The sequence below is a fragment of the Haemaphysalis longicornis genome, unplaced genomic scaffold (assembly GCF_048455015.1).
Source record: "Haemaphysalis longicornis isolate Haplotype H1 unplaced genomic scaffold, Haemaphysalis longicornis Haplotype H1 scaffold_5, whole genome shotgun sequence".
Lineage (NCBI taxonomy): Eukaryota > Metazoa > Arthropoda > Arachnida > Ixodida > Ixodidae > Haemaphysalis > Haemaphysalis longicornis.
The window spans coordinates 172,465,485-172,484,440 of NW_027526385.1; positions in this window are offsets into that span (position 1 = coordinate 172,465,485).

An 18,956-nucleotide genomic window follows, 5' to 3' on the forward strand; every position below is an offset into this window, starting at 1 on the left:
AAAGACCGGTTTCATGGCTGCGAAGGGGGAGTTGAAAGGAACAGCTCGGTGGCAGCACAACCAGGATGGCAGCACCAAGGAGCAGACAACCGGACCGACGACCCCTGCCTAGGTCGGACGTTTGGTGGGCGAACACGGATTGGCTTGGCACGAGGATCCCAACGCTGTGAGTGTAGAGCGAAGCGTTGTATTATTTTTCTGCACAATCGGTATAGTGAACTTTTTCAGTGTCGCGTTGTTTACATGTTATGTTGGTGTTACGAGCTGCTGTTTCTACTCATGTAATTTTTGTTTTGCCATCCTGGAATAAACCGATGATTTCTGTTTCTTTCGTGTCAGCGTCACTTCGTAGGGCGGGGTCAGGGTCGCAAACTCTCCGCAGATGAAGAAGGTTCCCAACTCGAGAGTGTGTGAGTTGTTGTGAAGAAGCCTTGTTCATACCGTTGCCAGGTTGGCAGGCGCCTCGTAGGTATTTGAAATACCCCCGTACGCCGAGGCGGCCGCCGCGAGAGCAGTCGGTCTTGATTTTGCCTAACCGGCCCAACCGCTTCCTGAGTCACAGGTTAATTTTGATAGTTACGCTGGCTAGTCAGTGAGCGGAAGTGGTTTGGCCGGTTAGGTAAAATCAAGACAGACTGAACACTTTCAGTTGCGAAATGACAACAGTTAGAATTGCTGTACTGGATGAGAGCAATGTGTCTTGATTTTACCTAACCGGCCAAACCGCTTCCGCTCTGTGAATATCCAGAATCACTGTTAATTATTGATACTGACGCTGGCTAGTCGGTGAGCGGAAGCGGTTTGGCCGGTTAGGTAAAATCAAGATAGACTGCTCTCGCGGCGGCCATTATCAGGTAGGGAAGGGGGGAGATTTCACAACACCTACGAGGCGCCAGCCGCCAGTGCTACGCTGAGCTGAGACACGAAGCGGTCGGTGGGGTGGTAAGTAACAAAACATTTATATAAAAACTTAGGGCGTTATATAATTGGCACGCAGATAAGCGAGAGGGCATCCCAACTTGGCGTCTCCGCTCTTTGCTGCCCCTCGCCGGCTGTCCACACGCATCACTCAGCTCGGGCTTTTATAGCAGCCGTAGTACGTTTCAGGAGCCAGCATTTCCAATTTCTCTTATCAACATCCTCTGCTGGCCGGTTTTGGAATCTACGTATTGCGCGGAGGTGCTGCATCGCACGATCTACCGGGGAATCGGAGGGGAAAATTACTCATCGGAGCCGCTTCAGGAAGCCCCAGACATGCCTGCGCAAGTAGGCGCGGAGCCTTGGATAGTCGCGTGATTCAGTCGAAGTGATTAGCGTGGCGCCCGGCGGCAGCAGCGAAGCGAACAGAGCATAGCTCATTGCTGGCGCATCTCTGGGCCTATTCAAAATATGTTTTGTGGTTTTATTAGCTGCATGAAGAAAGCGCTGTAACAGTTGGTTGTCCTAATGTGCTTTTGTATGGTGCATAGGCGCTTCAGCCTGACCCATAAAAAAGCTCTTTACGATTTTGACAAAAAGTCTTCCCGTAGATTAAAATAGTGGACATGTGCCACCTCATTCGGTATCTTGAAACCTGTGTCTTTTCGGGCAGGATTATTGGAAGGGGCTACCGAAGCAACAGTTTTGCCCCCATAATTATGCTTTTGAAGGACCTGGTACAGCAGTTTTTGCTTAATATTTTACCTTGCGGGGCAGACATCAGATTTGAACCAAGAGATTTTTCTTCATCCCGTTAAATCATGGACAATTTTACGTCTTTACACCGGGATTGATTTTTAACCTAAGTTCTCAAAGAGGCAAACCTCGACACTTCTTTTTTTCTTCTTGTTGTCATTGGGAAGATCGGTGTGGCAGCTGCGACGGTTTCTTGCTGATGTATTGCTAATTCTCCTTTTCTAAAAATACTCCTGCACAAACACGCTTTTTGGAGCTTAAAAATTTGTGCAAATGTATTTTTTTAAATAACACAAACTAACTACAAGAGAAAGGTAAACCTCGAGATTGACACTTACATTTTTATCACATCACCGTGATCGTGCTTTTGCATAAAATAGACGGCATCGTCTGATAAAATCCGAAATAGATGTATACAGTGTGACAGAAAGTAATTATCCAAGACAACGTGCAACTTTTATCTTGAGCTAAAAGAATATCTGTAGGCTTACTGAAAAGCTTTATTTGAATTGTTAGCTTAAAGAAGTCACTTAATTTGTGTTTCTGTTTGCTTTTTAGTCTAAAATACTTTTTAATAGGAAAAACTCGCAAACTTAAGTCACTGCAAACTGCGTTTGTTGCCCAATAACCTGTCGATTGGAATAATATCCATGGAAACTTGTAGCCCTAGCTTGAACGGCGAAACGACCAATGCATCTCACGAGCAACAGCTTTGTCTAACAGAGTTCATGCCACAGAAAAAAGCGGACTATGTCGTTGCCATCTCTGCACAAGATAAAACAAAAGCTTTCACTTTTCACCGAAGCTAGCACTCGTTCTGATTGACTTGCTTTTGGTTTCTTCGGCACTTCATGTGGGTTAAATATCAATGAAGTGGCTTCTCAATATTGAAAGGCTTTTATTTACTCTGTTTCCATGCGAAACCACGGCTTTGAAATATAAAAAACAGGATGAATATATGGTATGCGTTAAAAAATTATAATTTCTTGTGAAAAGGTCATTTGGCACAGAGCTCCAATTGTGCGCTCATGGCAACAAAGTGAAACTGCTTATGCTAAAGTAGTTGTCCTTATTACTAATTTTATGAAGAGTTGTGGAGAAAATTTTCTGTGGCAGCACTTTGCTATGCCGGCAGCAGTTTATAAAGCAATACTGCCTTTTCTGTACCGGTAGCAAAGTTATCTTCTTAAATGGCGTAGAGGATACCTCTTTAGGGTTTACGTGAATCCAACTTTTAAAGTCGTAATGACTCTATAAACCAGGCAGAATATTTTCCAGATCTTAAGTAAGTCCGAAAGCCACATTTCCTATACTAGTTCTTCCCCCCGAACTTTACAAGAAAGAACGCATGATAAAATTGTCGCGTAGCCATAAACAACATCTTTTTACATGCTGCACGAGTAAAAAGAAGCGTATTGAGCCGTTGGTTTTATTTCGGCAGTTCTTGGTGGATAATCTGATTAGGTTTGCCATTCATAATGGCATCTAGAACACCTGTAAGGATGCTATATAATGTAAAGGCCTACAAAAATATATTGTAACATCGAACGTTTGAATTGTGCAAAGAAGCGAAGCTGAAAACAAAAGTTGCCGGCAAAGCGAAATGTTGTTACAGTGATAACTTCGCACAGTCGCTCGTCTTTGCCAAACCCTTAGATTTAAGCCGTAAAAAGTCCCGAAGTTTCATTATCATTTGCAAGCGGTGGCCATTGCCCTTAATAAACTTGGGTTCACATGCTGTGGGGCCAACGTCATAGTCCACGTCGAATGCGGAGAGTCCAATGCCATCGTCTGGACCTTCTGGAGAAACTGCTTGTGCTAGACAAACCTGCAAACGAAGTTTAAATGTTAGGAAAGTAAGGCAAAAATCCGATATCTGAAAAATGGCACAAGGCCCCACTACACACTTTCTGCTTAACACACTTTCACCTTAACTACACACTTTCTGCTTGACGCGCTGAAGGTGAAAAGGCAATATCCCTTCTGATGGACTTTGCTCAGAAAAGACCGCTGCATGAAGAACAAATGTTAAACGGCTTGCTCTTGTTTGACACACAAAAATGATTGTCGACATGCAAATAAGCGAACCTAAATAAATCACTACGCCTTATATATCTACCGACGTTTCGTAAATGCTGACACAACACTCACCAGCACAACACTATATGATGATGATGGGTGGAGTTTTTTCGCGCAAGGCCAGCAAGGGCAGAGAGCGCCAAACAACAGTATTTAAAAAAATAGTGGCTACCAAAGCCAGAATAAGAATAAAATCAATTACGGCAATGGCGATGGCTTGTGTATAGGGCCAGATTTGATTATGCATGATAGGAAATGAGGTTTAAAAACTTAACGTCTGACAAATACTCAAACACATGTTTCACGCAAACCATGGCATCGTCACCTAGAAACAGCGATGGATGTAGGAAAATCTGTTGTCTAGAACTCTCTGAAGTGTTTGTGTCGTGTTGTGTCAAGTGCCTTGCATTGTATGTGTATGTAGACTACGGATAGGCCCTCCCCACACCTGCTACACAGGGGTCTTGGAGATCCCGTGAGCAGGTGGGACTGTGTTGCATGCGTGTGGCCTATCCATAATCGAGCCAGGGCAACTTCGTTCTGTCTGTTGTGTGTGTCAGTGGTGTATGCTCCCAGGAGTGGCTTTATAAGGTGCAGCTTGTTGTCAGTCTGTTGATTCTAGTGTGCTTGCCATGCTGTGCGAAGGTGTTGTCTGATGTGTGATTTGAGGTCGCTATGGGTATTGTTGTTATGTCAACTGTAGTTTTAAGGGAAGCAGCGGCTGTCATTCGGTGTGCGATCTCATTACCTGGAATTCCAGAGTGCCCTGGCACCCAGCACACGGTCACTTCAAGATTTAACGCATACAACGACATAATAGTACTAATGAAAGCATTGACCACATGGTTTTTTTACTTCTGTGAGGATAACGTACGCACAACACTTAAAGAATCAGTATAAATTACAGATTTCGGATTTCGACTTAGAACAACATGTTTAACTACAAGAAGTATGCCATAGGCATCTGCCGTAAAGATACTTGTATTTCTATTCATCGTTCTACAGATATTAAAAGTGCCACCATGCGCAGCACAGGAAACAGTTGTGGCAGCTTTGAAGCATCCGTGTAAAATTCAGCACACTTATATTTGTGCTGCAGAGACAAGAAATGTGGCACGATCGCGCTTCTAGGCACTCTGTTTTTCTCGACACTTGTAAAAGATACATCACTTTATATCGGGCGAAGGTGCCACGGTACCAGAAGTTCAGTAGCGGAGGTTTTGATGGTGTCTGATAACATTACATCAAGTTGTGACGCTTCTTCTCTTACTCTGAAAGTGAAGGAAGCAGAGACTGATGGACGATTAGTAAGAAGTTGAGATATGGATGTATCATAAAAAATTGATATAAAAGGATGGTGAGGCATTCATGATATTTTAAAAGCATAAAGCAGGTCTGTGGAAGCTCGCTGACATTCTAGGCTCCATTTGTTGCACTATACATACAGACTTTCGACTGGACTAGTGCGAAAGACACCACACGACAAGCGGAGCCCTAGATGAAGCACAGGGTGCAGCATTCTGAAGGATGTTTTAGAGGCTGACCCATGGACAACACTACCATAGTCCAATCGTGAACCTATCAAGCTGGTAAAAACAAGTAAAAGAAGTTGTTTGTCAGCACCAAAAGAAATGTGCGACAGAACCTTCAGGATAGTCAGTGTTTTTAAGGATTTATGTTTCGGTTGTTTTATGTGTGGGATAAATGTGAGCTTTTCGTCAATGATTATACACAAAAACTTGTGTTCCTTTTTGACAGGAATCGAGACACCATTGAGATGAATGTCCGGATCCGGCCGGATGCCACGCCTCTTGGAAAAAGCAAGACACAAGTGTACTTCCCTGGAATAAATTTAAAACCGTTGCTATCTGCTTGTTACACCAAGCTGTACTTGGCGCTTGCAGACAGACAGGTTACAAGACTTAAAGGATAATTGTACGTCGTCTACATAAGTTGAGAACGAAATCGACGGTGTGAATGCCTTCCTAAGGGAATTCATTTTCACAATAAAAAGGGTGCAACTTAAAACTCTACCTTGTGGCACTCCATTTTCCTGCACAAGAACCCTAGAGAGTGCAGTTCCAACTCTCACGTGAAACGTTCTTTCGGACATGTAAATGGCAAGCGTGTTCATCATGTTCCCATTATGCCAAAGGACTTCAGACCGATGAGGATACCATACCTCCAAGCAGTATCATACTTCTTTTCTAGATCAATGAATACTGTCATACAGTACTGCTTATGGAGGAAAGCATCTTTTATATACGCCTTTAATGGAACGAGTTGATCGTTGGAAGATCGCCCCGCCCTGAAGCCTGCCTGGCAGCTCTCGAGAAGACCATTGTGGTTTAAGAACTACACGAGACTACTGTTTATCATCTTCTCAAAGAGCTTACACACGCAGCTTGTAAGGGCAATGGGACGATAACTGGCAGGAGAGGAAGGGTCCTTCCCTTCCTTTAGGACAGCCACTTTTATGGCCTCCCTCCAAGAGCGTGAAATGTGCCCCGAAAGCCATATTTTCTTGTATAGGTGTAGGAGTGTTTCAAAGGTGTCTGAGTGTAAGTGTTGTATCATGGTGTATGTAATCTTATCTGCACCTGGAGCTGAAGGTTTACATGTGGTCAAAGCAGCCTTCAGCTCATAAATTGAAAGAGGAGAATTGTAAGAATTGTGCGACTTGTTGTCATCACGCAGGGCCTTCTTTTCTACAGATGTTTTGTGTTTCATGAAAGTGTTTGTGTAGTGTGCTGAGCTGGACACGTGTTCGAAGTGTTGTGCAAGTGCATTAGCCTGGTCTTCGAGTGTGTCCCCTGTTGTGCTAACTATGGGCAGGCTATGTGTATGTTGTCCTTTAAGTTTGCGTATTCTAGTACATACCTTGTGTGCGTCTGTGTATGAGTTATTGGATGTAAGGAAGGTGCGCCAACTCTCTCGTTTTGCCTCACGGCGCACACGTTTTCCAAACGCCTAGGCCGGTTTGAACAAAATGACGTTACCCGACGTGGGGTAGCGACGGAGGATACCCCACGCCTTGTTCTGGGCCTCCCGCGCCCGCCTACAGTCCTCATTCCACCACGGCCTCCTCTGGTTGCACGGGGCACCAGAGGCGTGGGGAATGGACTTTCGGCGGCGTCGAGGATGTGCGCCGTGAGGAGTTGGGTAGCTTCTTCAACGTGTAGGTGTCCTATGGATTTTTGGTGTAGTTTGGATGTCTCTGTATATGTGTTCCAGTTAGCTCTTGCTTCATTAAACCTTTTATGGGAAGATGAACTGCTTGGGCTGGTACCTATATACTCTAATGAAGTGGGGAAATGGTCACTACCATATGCTCCCGTGCCCACACCCCACTCAAGACATGGAAAGAGAATTGCAGAACGAATAGCCAGGTCAAGATGTGAGTATGTGTTGTGACCTATGTTATGGTATGTGGGCTTTTTATTGTGGAAAAGGCATGCTCCTGAAGATGTAAGTAATTTTCTATAAAGCGACCTCGGTCATCCGTTCTGGAGTAGCCCCAAAGAGAGTTGCGTGCATTAAGGTTGCCTGTTAGAACGTACAGTTCGGGCAGCTGGTCCACCAGCGCCTCGAAGTCAGAGCTCGAAAGTGCATAATCAGGATGAATGTAAATGGAGCATACCGTTATCAACCTATTAAAAATTATTGTGCGGATAGCTACAGCCTCCAGGACGGTGTTCAAGGTGACAGGTTGGCATGCTAAAGATTTTCGGACGATTATGGCCACACCGCCAGAAGAGTGTGTGCAGCCATTCATGTCCTTTCTGTATACCAGGTAGCTATTCAAGAAACTTGTGTGTTTGGAATTAACATGTGTTTCCTGGACACACATTACACTCGGCTGATTAACATGCAGTATTTCTTTTACATTGTCAAGATTTTTAAAGAGGCCTCTGCAGTGCCATGGTACTATGTTTTCTCTTCCCATTATGAAGTGTTCGGAGCTACTGGATTGTGTTGTTTGTTTGTCGTCTTTCGAGCTGTGACTCTCGTCTTTCTTGGCTTGTCGGGAGGCTTTGGCGTCGGGACGCGTTCCTTGCGGTGCACCGGAGACAAGAACGGACCGACGCCCATTTCATCCTTGGATGTCCTCAGAGCGCCTGAGTGATCAGGCTCCTTGGACCGCAAACCCTTTGGGGCGCGCTTTTTCTTGCTTCGGATGGAGGAACGCCTCGGATGGCGCAGGCGGTGCGGTGGGGGTGGGAGCTGCCGCTGGTTCCTCCATGTCCATCTCCTCTGCGCCCTCGCCTGTGGTTTGGGACGCTGGATTTGAAGAGGAGGATGCAGCATCGCTCCCACGAGACGTGGTTGCCCCCACAGCCGCTGCTGGCTCAGCGAGCGGTGCGGAGGCGAGTTGGGCTGCCTGAGGCAACCCAGGGGCGGGGGGCGGGTGCAGGACCAAGTCCGACTCGTGGTACTGGGTCCCTGCAGAAACCAGACGCCGCTCCGCCCCCCGGCGAGCTGCGTCGGCGTACCTCCCGAGAGGGAAAGAGGCGAACCTCTTCCGCGCCTCTGCGAAGGTGATGTTTGCAGTGATCTTGATGTTAATAATTTTCTTTTCTAATTGAAACTTCTCACAGCTGCGGGACCATGCTGCGTGCGGCCCCTGACAGTTTGCACAGGTGAAGGTAGTAGACTCACAGTTTCCAGTAGGGTGGTCATGTGCGGCGCATTTCACGCAGGTCAGTTTGCCGCGACAAGAAGTTGTAGCGTGCAAGAATCGCTGACACTTGTAGTAGCGGCGTGGGTTAGGTATGTACGGACGTACACCACACCTAATGAAGCCACCATTGATGTGCTCAGGAAGTTTTGATTTGTTGAATGTCCAGAATATATGCTTTGTTGGTATTTCTACATTGTCACGACGGATGGTGATTCTCCTGACAGCAGGTAACGCCCTGATCATTCAGGCCTTCCAGAAGGTTGGCCTCTGTTTCACTTAGCAGATCTGGCTCAGATATCACACCCTGTGAGCTGTTGAGGCTGCGGTGGGGTGTGACAGTGATGTCCAGATCAGTCAAGCGAGTTTGGGTCAGGAGATTTGTGGCTTGCTGCTGCGTCTTGACTTCAACTAACACTTCGCCTGTTCGTAGTTTGTTTGCCTCGAAAGAATTGCCAATGATTCCTTCAAGAAAATTTCATACGAAGAATACAGACTTGGAAGAAAGGGGTTTGGACTTATCGATTTATTTAAGGACCAAAAAACAAGGATAGTTGTCAGGTTTCGGAATGCTGATGGTTGGTAGGGATGGAGACGAAGCTTCGGTGCGGCCCCTTTTCAGGGACCGATCACGTTTTGAGGGGGGTTTTGATTAATTAATACGGCATCTGAATAAGCAGGGAGATGGGGGTACTTTAACTTTTGACCTTACCCTGGTAGTCAAAGAGGTCCCGGAGCTCCCTGCCTGGTAAACAGACAGGAAACTCATCCGCCGGAGCTCGACCTGTGCTCCGACGACCACTGTTCGTGGTTTCTAACCCTCCACCTATAAACACATGGCCCCGGTTGGATCCAGCTTATTTTTGGGGGCTCGGGATCCGCGGTATCGCCAGTACCGTCACCATGAATACTGAAGGTGCCCCGTGCGGGGAACAGAACACTCTAACTTGCGCAAGTAAATAGGGTTTGTCTCCGGGACATAAAACTTTGGTACGCCAAAAACGCTTGCCTGAAAAATACTGGAAGAAATTTTCGAGACATTTACCTGCCACGTGGTGGAGTTTGATGGTTTTTTCTTGCCATAGTTTTCCCTGGGGCAAAATAATTGAACATGTGCACGAGTTCTCAAACACATTGCTCTTCTTATATAAGCAACAGACGTAAGTATGAGGTCGACATGAACCTAACCATTCGCCATCCAAGTGATTATCAGTTTTTTATCTTCCATTTTGTAAGTGTAGATCTTTTATCCCACAGCCCTTGGGCATGCACCCGCAGCAGCAGGATACGTACTGTGCAAAGTGACAATTTATTGACCGCAAACGCAGTCCTTAAGGTTTATTTTTTTGCCACACGACATCTTGGGTACTCCATGTGCAATTTTGGCAATACTTAAGTAAAACATCACTTAATAGGTTACATAAAACCCCAGCATCGTCACTTCCTTTCCTGCCAGGCTAGATAACAAAAATTTAAGTTAATTTGGCACGTACTACTAGAAGTATAGAAACTGCAGACAACTTCCTTTATTATTTGTGGCACCCAATAACACACTGGAAGGCTTATTGTGCGCAGATGAGCAGTCCGACCGTCATAAGCCTGCCTTCGTGCACACAATGAGTAACCTCGCCAAAATTATTCATATAATTAACCAGGATACACTGTGTCACTTTTGAGTCTTAGGCCTTCATCTGTACTTCAATGACCGTTATACGCACCGATTTCCGTTCCTCAAATCCAAATCGATTCCTCGGCGTGGCGGCCGCTTTTCTGGTGAAGGTGAAATGCAAGAACGCCCGTGTGTACGAGATTTCGGCGCACGATAAAGATCCCCAGGTGGTCAAAATTATTCCTGATCCCTTAACTACGGCGCGCCTAATCGCCTGCTTTGCGACGGAGCGTTAATCCCTGCATTCAATCAATGAATCGATGAATCAATAATTAAAAATCCAAATCACGGAAATCACGCACATGATCGTATTTGCATTTATTTTTATTTTTTACTTATTTAATTTAAAGGTACACTCAAGTGATTTGTATTTATTACGAGATTACCAGCGCAAATTGTACACCGCAGTTCATAGGCCATGTTTCGACCACTCCGAGCGCGTTTACGCGACTTTATTTAGTAGAAAAATCAATTTGAAAATGCTGTCCTCTTCTCTGCACCCATGCCCATTTTCTATGGCCTTTTGGTGTGACGTCAGCAGAAAATGAGCTGGCCATTGGCTGCGCTACTGCATGGTTCGTCGGCCTACTGATCGAGTCAGTCGGCTCAGCATTTAGACCGCCGGCCGCCGACGGGTCGTCGCCATTCGCTCGTTCAATTCAAACTAGCCACAACACGTTCGTGAATGGAACAGTGTGCCTTTCTTTACTTTGCTAGTTTTTACACTGTATAACTTATGCTTCGAGTCCGGGTCGCTCCCCACAAGCGCTGCAAAAGTGCACATGGGACGCTTCGCGCATGCGTAGTGGAAAATGGGTAGTAGGTGCACATGGGTAGCAGGAAGGGGTGGTAGGATAGGAATGGATAGTAGGAATGGGTAGTAGGAAAATGTAAGGCTACTTCAAGGCGGAAGAAGAGTCAACGAAGTCAATATTGGTACTAAGGATATGAAATAAACTGAAACTTTTACCGTACAGCGCAAAACTAGGGAGCAGGAAGTACTTTTTTCGCTGGGTGAACAAGCACAGCGGTCAGCAGCACGACCGCACATCTGCAAACGCTTTTTCGTCAAAGAAATGCAGTTGCTAGACATGAGATATTGTTGAAGTTTGGGGGATGCTTACTGCACGGGCGCTATACCACAAATATACGCCTTAATTAATTCAATTGCTACAATTTATTATAAGTGTAAACTGGTTATACAATACATAACTTATATATCCCGCCCCGCAGCACTGGCTCGTGGCCGAGTGGACTTAGGCGCTATAATTTTTGTTTTGCAAGTCGCAAAATCAGATCCCCGAGGGTACATGCTTTTTTTTTGCAAGGTCATTTTTTCGTTTTCGGCCGATGTTTTTTTAACTGTGTTCACCATTTTTGAACCATAATATTTACTGCTCCACGAGGGAGTTCGCAGAACGCGCGCAGACTGACAATGACGCGCTAGCTTGTTCTCGTTGGCTTACTGTTGCCACAAGCACTGACTGCATCCGGGCAGTAGGCACAGGCCTGAATCAGCACGCCCTAGGCCTGGTGCGAACCCACTTCTTAGGATTCAGGCATGAGTGAGGCAAGCTCCGAATATGAGGGAAAAGCGCATGGCATTTGGGCGTCTGCGGTGACCCTGAGGGCGTTCATCCACTGCGTAGGCCTCTGCTAGTGATTTCTATGATTCCAAGCTGTCCTGGGAGGTTTAGCTTAGGTATTTTACAGCGACATGCCAGAACCTCGGTAGGGCAATTACTCAGGTATCGAGAATGCCCATCCAACAATTCCGTTGGGTGTCAAGCATGTTGTTTTACAGAACCGAAACCGAAACTTGTTTGATTGGTAACCTTGGGCACCATTCAATCATGGTGCCATCTCCTCCCGGCGGCACAGCTTTTAGTTGGTGTGGCTGCCACAGAACGCGCATGGTAGTTTTTCTTCTTTCCGGCTTTATAAAATAATTAACAACTTATCAACCGGATGAGCGATAAAAAGTTTGGCAAATTGAACCAGCCTACGCGGGGCAAGCAAAACCAGGAGGTTGAAAAATTTACTTCAGTGTCCCTATAAACGGTTCTGCTAGCCGTGACGCAAGGCTTTCAGCAAGAGCGGGCAATACAATGAAAGGAAACAGCACAACAGAACAAAACAAATACACTGATATCTTTTAGGCACTATGTCAAACAGTGTGCCGGCATCAAGAAAACAGATATTCTGCGATATTTTGACACTGTACTCCTCAAGCGCCTCGCCTTCCGCGTCTGCTCGCACAATCTGTTGCTCTAAACAAACGATCTAAACAAACGATAATTCTTAGTAATTCCTTCCGCAGAGCAATCAAGGCTGCCCGAGGAATTTATTCAAAAATTCTGATTGACTGATTGTAGGGCTTAACGCACCGACGCAACGCGGGCGATGGGCCGCACCGTAGTGGATGGTTCCAAGTTGATTTTGACCATCTGGGGATATTTAACATGCGCCGATATCTCGTACACACGAGCGTTTTTGCTTTTCGCCTACATCAGAAAAGTTATCAAAGAAATGTCTACTAAACGCCTTCTTCGTTTTGTGTGGCCTCAAGAGACGAGCGTCTGAGTAATTTCTTGCGCAGAGCAATACAAACTGGCCGAGGACTTCACCCAGAAATTCTACGGAAGGTGTTTCTAATTTTGGGTGGCTTTAACCCAGTGACGTTACCCACCTACGAAGCGCCGCCCAAGCCTCTCCAACAGCCGCATGTCCCGCGCCCCTTCTCCGTACGTTTACAAGTTTTTCCGCTGCCCAAAAACCTTCAGGGCGTGCAGCGAGGGCAGGCGCCTGGCTATAGTTGAAGCGGTGGCCTATCAATTTGTGCTTGACTCACATGTGTCATGCACCAAACTGCCCACCCAAACACCCTAATGTCAGCACTCACTATGCTGACAATGCTCACATGACGTTCGGTGCGCACTGACTCCGTCAGGGCTGCGAAACAACGTCATTGCATTATCTGTGACCCATATCAGCACCTGCCACCCCATGGTAGCCGATGACGATGATAGCGCTGTTAATAACAATGATAATAAAGAGGCGGCTCTCGGGGGCACGGGGGCAGAGGCATGGCTCGCTTCTCGCGCTCGTGGCTGTGGCTTGTGTTCAGCTCTGGGAATGAGGCGATCGGCTGCTTGGCTGTTTTCTCCGTCACGTTCCGCGACATTCTGGTTCCGTCAAACGCGGGAGATCGAACCACGAACAGATTAGACTCGACGCGGCTCAGACGCCGAGGTACGCAAGGCTAGGAATTCCTTGGCATCCAGCTGATTTGAGACGCCTCGTCCTCAAACGCTGCTCGCCGCTCGTGCTCGTGCCGGAGCCACCCCATCGCCCGGCTCTGCTGGCGCCTGACGTGGAGGAGCTACGCCGCAGCCGTGACTTCGTGAAGAAAGGCGTCACAAGGAGCGTAGCTGCATTTGAATCGTTGCTAGAAGGTGCAGACTCACCGACCAAGCAGGTCCACTCGCACCTGCTCGCGCACTCACGAAGTACGAGGATTTAAGGTCTTTGACAAGGGCGTCCAGGAAATCATCGATTTAACTGAGTTGGAAGCGGACTATTTCACCAGCTTTGAATACGACAAAAAGGTACTCTTGATACGTTGCCACGTTTCCTTCGCCCGACCCTCCGTGGTTTCTTCTCACGTTGCTGCTCAGAGTAGCAAAGCTCCCAGCACTGATTTTGCCGTCACCCGGCATGGCAAGACTGCTGCGCATCAGGACAACCGTCAAGGCCGATAATGTGGTGAATGTGGACGCTTTGTGGGAGCCGTGCGTCTGCACTCTAGACGGCCGCACATCTGACGAGGACTCTCGTCGCCGTGAAGAACTGGCGGAGCTCGAGCCATATTTCCTTGATGGATAACTTGGTGTACCTAGCAGCCCGCCTAGCGACGACTGGGTTGTCCTCATGGATGGCCAGGGCATCAGACTTTCCAAAGACCTGATGCCTACGACGTGCAAGGACACGGCCGTCTCGGAACCACCCAACTTGATTTTCTTTGACGGTTCGGACGCCGCGGGGCACATTGGTACGTTTCCTGCTAAAACACCGTGTGGGTGACCGTCGCGAGTGGGCGCCGTTGCCACTTTAAATCTGGTGGTCATGTTTTCCCCGGCACTGACATTTCGCCTGGCCACTCCGGCTTGCATCTCCACCGCTGATCGGAGCAATGGCGTCCCCATCTGCAATGCGCGAACTACCAGATGAACCTGGTTGCAGAGCGCTCGTCAAAGAAAACCCGGCAGTTTCAATGACTGTACGCGACGGCTCCCCGAAAGGGTCCTGGAAGCACCCCTATCTGCTGCAGCGATTGTCGTCCCGGAGGCACTATGGCGAAGCTCACTATCCTGATACCCGTTGAAGCTCACGACAAGTGACCACATATGACCAGCTGCCCCCCATGGAAACCTGCACTGGCTACGCAAATGCATGCAAGAGGCCTGCTTCGAAGCTCGTTAACCAAAGACTGTACACTAAGAAGGGAAGATTTCTATTCGATCCAGGTTACTAGCGGAGGCCAGAAGACAACCAGGGCGGCGATCGACGTACCGAGCATCATCATCGTGCCAGCCAGGACCAGGATACACTGCCTACTGACCCGCATAGATCATCAAGGGCATCTTCTTCAATGAGGAGGGTGAAAAGAACGCCGCTGCCGAGAAGCAAGCTTGACGCACAAGTTAAAGATGACGACAGCAAGTAGCCTGGTCCTGTGGTGTTGGGTGCTCTGGGTGGCTAGACATCAACACTTCATGCGCGGCTGGCTGCACTGCACCTGTCTGTAACTGGTGAGAGAATAGGCTGTGGACTACTTCGTGGTGCGGGGATCCTGACGTTTCTGCTGCGTCCGACTTCCACAATTTGAAACTCAAGAACCAAATTCTAGTATGTCTTGCCGCCGTCGGGCGAGATAATGCCATCATTTTTGACCTTACACGTGTGGTTCTCACAACCACAATGAAGCCGGTTGGAAGTTGTGTCCCACTTTCTGAACTTGGACATCCAGAACTGTTTAAACAAACTAGAACGGCGCGAGGAGATGTTCATGCTAGAACATGTCGCGAAAAGCGACGGAGAAAAGAGCCAATCAGCAGATCGCCCGATTCCGAGTGCTGAGCACGAGCTGCAGCCATGAGCGCGTGGAGCAAGCCACGCTCGTGCCGTGCGAGCCGCCTCTTTATTATCATTATTATTAGAAGCGCTACACCAAATATAACAAACTCCCGAATCACATACCCTAGGTTTTCATCTTGATTCCTCCCTGTCCAATCGCATACCATCCTTTAATACTGCGACCCGTACGGGCTTTCCTCATTCGTATCGTGTGAGCATCCGGCCGTGTCTCCCCCCTGGTAAAAAGCGTGCACAGGCGCTGCCCGCGACATCTCGCTGCGCGCGTTAAATGGGGAATGGCAGTTCCAGAAAAACTCCCAGACATCAGCTTCAACCACCGTATCCCGCTAACCACTAGACTCCTCAATAACCCTCGCCTGCTACCAAAACAAGGTGAAGTACGGCTTCCGTCCTAGTAGTATTTACCTCGCCAACTCAACGTAATTACAGCAGCTCGAGGTGCCAACGTTTTCCCGCTTACACCAAAAGTACCCTTTCTTTCCAGCACATCATCGCAGTACGCGCCCTTTCAGCAATACCACTGCTCCCCACCCCCTAACTTTTAGTTTGGTGGGCCCATGACCCCGAGACAGGCTCAGCCAGCACACACATCAACCCTTTCCCCTTAGGAAGCGTAAACAGTCCAACTCTGCTGTAGCAATATCAGCCGCGGCGGACTGAGTGGATCCCCAGATTGTATCTGCGATTGTAGCCCCGGACTTACGACACCACTCGTTGAAATGTACGAGCCATTTCCTTCTGGTTAATTAGATGAGCAGCGAAGTGGTTCAGCACAAAATGTTGGAGTGACACAAAATATAGGTACAATGAAGGAGCACGCTAAATTCGACTGATCGTTGACTCCAATGATCTATTTTGCCAGCTGTGGGTGCTCTGAAAGAAAATGTGTTGGGCAATAGCCCGGTTTTATGACAAAACTGCACAGTGTAGAGGCACAACATTCTGCTTCAAAACAGGGATGCTACGCAATGCAGCGTCGGACCTTGGTGCGAACTCGCTGTGAACGTGGATGCAGCCAGCACATGTTTATTTTTGTGATGCTTGGTGGTCTTACTCTTTCCCCACGTACCCTCTGCGCGCCCTTCCATTTTGAATGATTGAGTGGTATGACAAGGTGAATCCGCAACCACAAAAGACGCTGGGCTGACCTTGACAGCACATGAACGTATTGCCGCTCGGAGTAAGAAGCACAATACTTGTTTGAATTAAAATTATGAGGTTGCCCTAATAAACGCAAGCGTAGTTTGCACCACCACTTACTTTACAATTCCTAGCCGGGATCCGAACACAGGCTTTGCAGCTGCCCCATTCAACTGTTTCTCTTCCTGTCACTTTTTTTGACAATTTTCATATCGTTGACATCTGTGATAGGTGTGCAATTCCTGGCCAGCCAACCAACCTAGTACAAACTATCTGAAGCAAGCGCAACAAACCTTCCAATGTAGCAGTTCGTCAGACAGAATTCTTACCTTATGGCGCAACGTTTCGGTGTTGTCGAAAACATGCACGAATCCGGAAACCTTGCTGTATGCGGTTACTGCTTCGCACGTAAAATTTACACCGAGAGTCAAATTGTTGGTAGAGTCGTCACAAATCTGCAAACACGATAGCACAGCGTATATCGGCAGTAAGATTCTATCAATTTATAATAGAGCCCTACTTACCCCAAGTATTTCTTACATTGTACGACGCCGTACCTAGTGATAGCGTGTTATGGACAGCGCACAGCCTAGTGGTCGGGTAGAATGTTAAAGAAAGAGCCTTTGGTCAATCAACAGTGCCTTAACTGAGTCACACAAAAGACGAACGATCAATTGATTCCACTGCACACTTAACAAATTATAGCTGAAGACATTGTTAGGCACCTTGGAAAAATTTTAGGCCACCTCAAAATGTCGAGGATAATAATAATGACAGCTAACTTTCTCAACAAAATCATGCGTCATAGGCCCATAAATTATTATTATGGTGCATTCCGAAGTTTAACTTTTGAAAGGAATAAACTGCAGTTGCGCCAACCGAGAGGTGGACGTCTCAGTTGGCGACTGAATACCAAAGGATGTGGGGAAAAGAAGGTGACATCTCCACCGTATGCCATTACAGCAAAAAAACTGTAGGTAATTTAAAGGGTTCTTGAAAATAACGAAGAAAGAAATAATGTTTCGTGGTGGTGGATCTAAATTTGCTATTAATGTCTTGTGATAAAAACAATCATGAATTTACAACTGAATATATATATATATATATATATATATATATATATATATATATATATATGTATATATATATATCATTACGAAAACTCTAACAAATCACAAAGAAAAATGGCCAAAAGTAATATCTTAGTATTGTATATCTGGAAGACAAGAAGAATTTTTTTGGAAAGAGTCGACTTTGCAAACTCTTTCTAGCTGTTTAAGACAATTTTACCAGAAGAATTCTTTCTTGAGGGAACACAACAAGCTGGTAGCAGTATGATAATGATCAATTCCTACTGAAACATAAGACGGAATGTTCATATAAAAAACGAATCACTTGAATGTTTTCTGTAAAATTTAGTGTAGGCAAAATGTCTCATCCTTTCCGGATAGACGATACGCACTAAGTAGTCACGCACAGGCGTCTTCTTTTTCAGGCCGTTATCTGTGCTGCGGATGCAGTTACGTGTCCACAAAGCGGTAATCTTACTTACTGATCCCATTGTTCACTAAAAAAGCATGACACGCTGCAATGATTTGTGCAGAAATCAACAAATATGGCATTCATAAAGTTCGCAAAAAACACCTAATGCTCTCCTCTGTTCCAAAACGCATTCGTAGTATGTTGCAAACTACAGGATTGGCTGTATGCCAAGCACAGCGGTGCCGGGCCGGTATTTCAACATAAAAAAATTTCTACTTTTGCTCAGACTTTGGCGTTGTTCCATCAGATTAGCTGTTTTTTTTTTTTTGCAGCGGCAAGCAGGCGGCCATGTTCTTCTCAATACACACGCACTCAGTGAGATATACGTATTCTTGCGGGAGAGTGACATAGGGACCTAAACTGATGATGATGATGCTGACGACGATTTTTTTTATGGCGCTAGGGCTTCTAGGTCAAAGAGCGTGTTAAAAGAGCGCGTTGTGTCGCAGGTGAGTTATATGCGTGCTTTTGTTAAAAATGGTTATGTAAAATTAATGTATAGTGCTGTTATAATAACTAAAAACAAATAAAGCATAGCTGAGATTGCAGAAAAAGAGTTCGGTTTAAAATCTGGGTGCCTCACCAAGATGTTTTGTTAACCAAAAAAAGGATAAAGTCCCTAAATGTCATGGGAAGTACCTCAGCATTGTCCTTATTGCTGATGGAAAAGCTGTGGTTATGTGTTATAACAATTTTTTTTTAAATTACACTAACTCCCCGAAGGAAATACTGGGTTGATGCGAAGCATCCGCCCGCTAACAGGACTGTTGGTTTCCATTCAACTCATCTGTAGAAGCTGCAGTAGAGAAAATCGTGACTCATCCGAAACAGCAACTGAGTAAGCGCCGCATGCACCGGGTTTAGATACGCAGCTGACGCAGAGAGAAGAATGGTGAGAGAGGCGTGCATGCGTGCGCTATCTCACAGCTGGCGTGGAAAAGAGAATGAGGAGGAGAGGCGCGGACGCCGGAAGGAGGAACAACGGAGGGACATAGCCCCGAGCTAGAGATGCTTCGC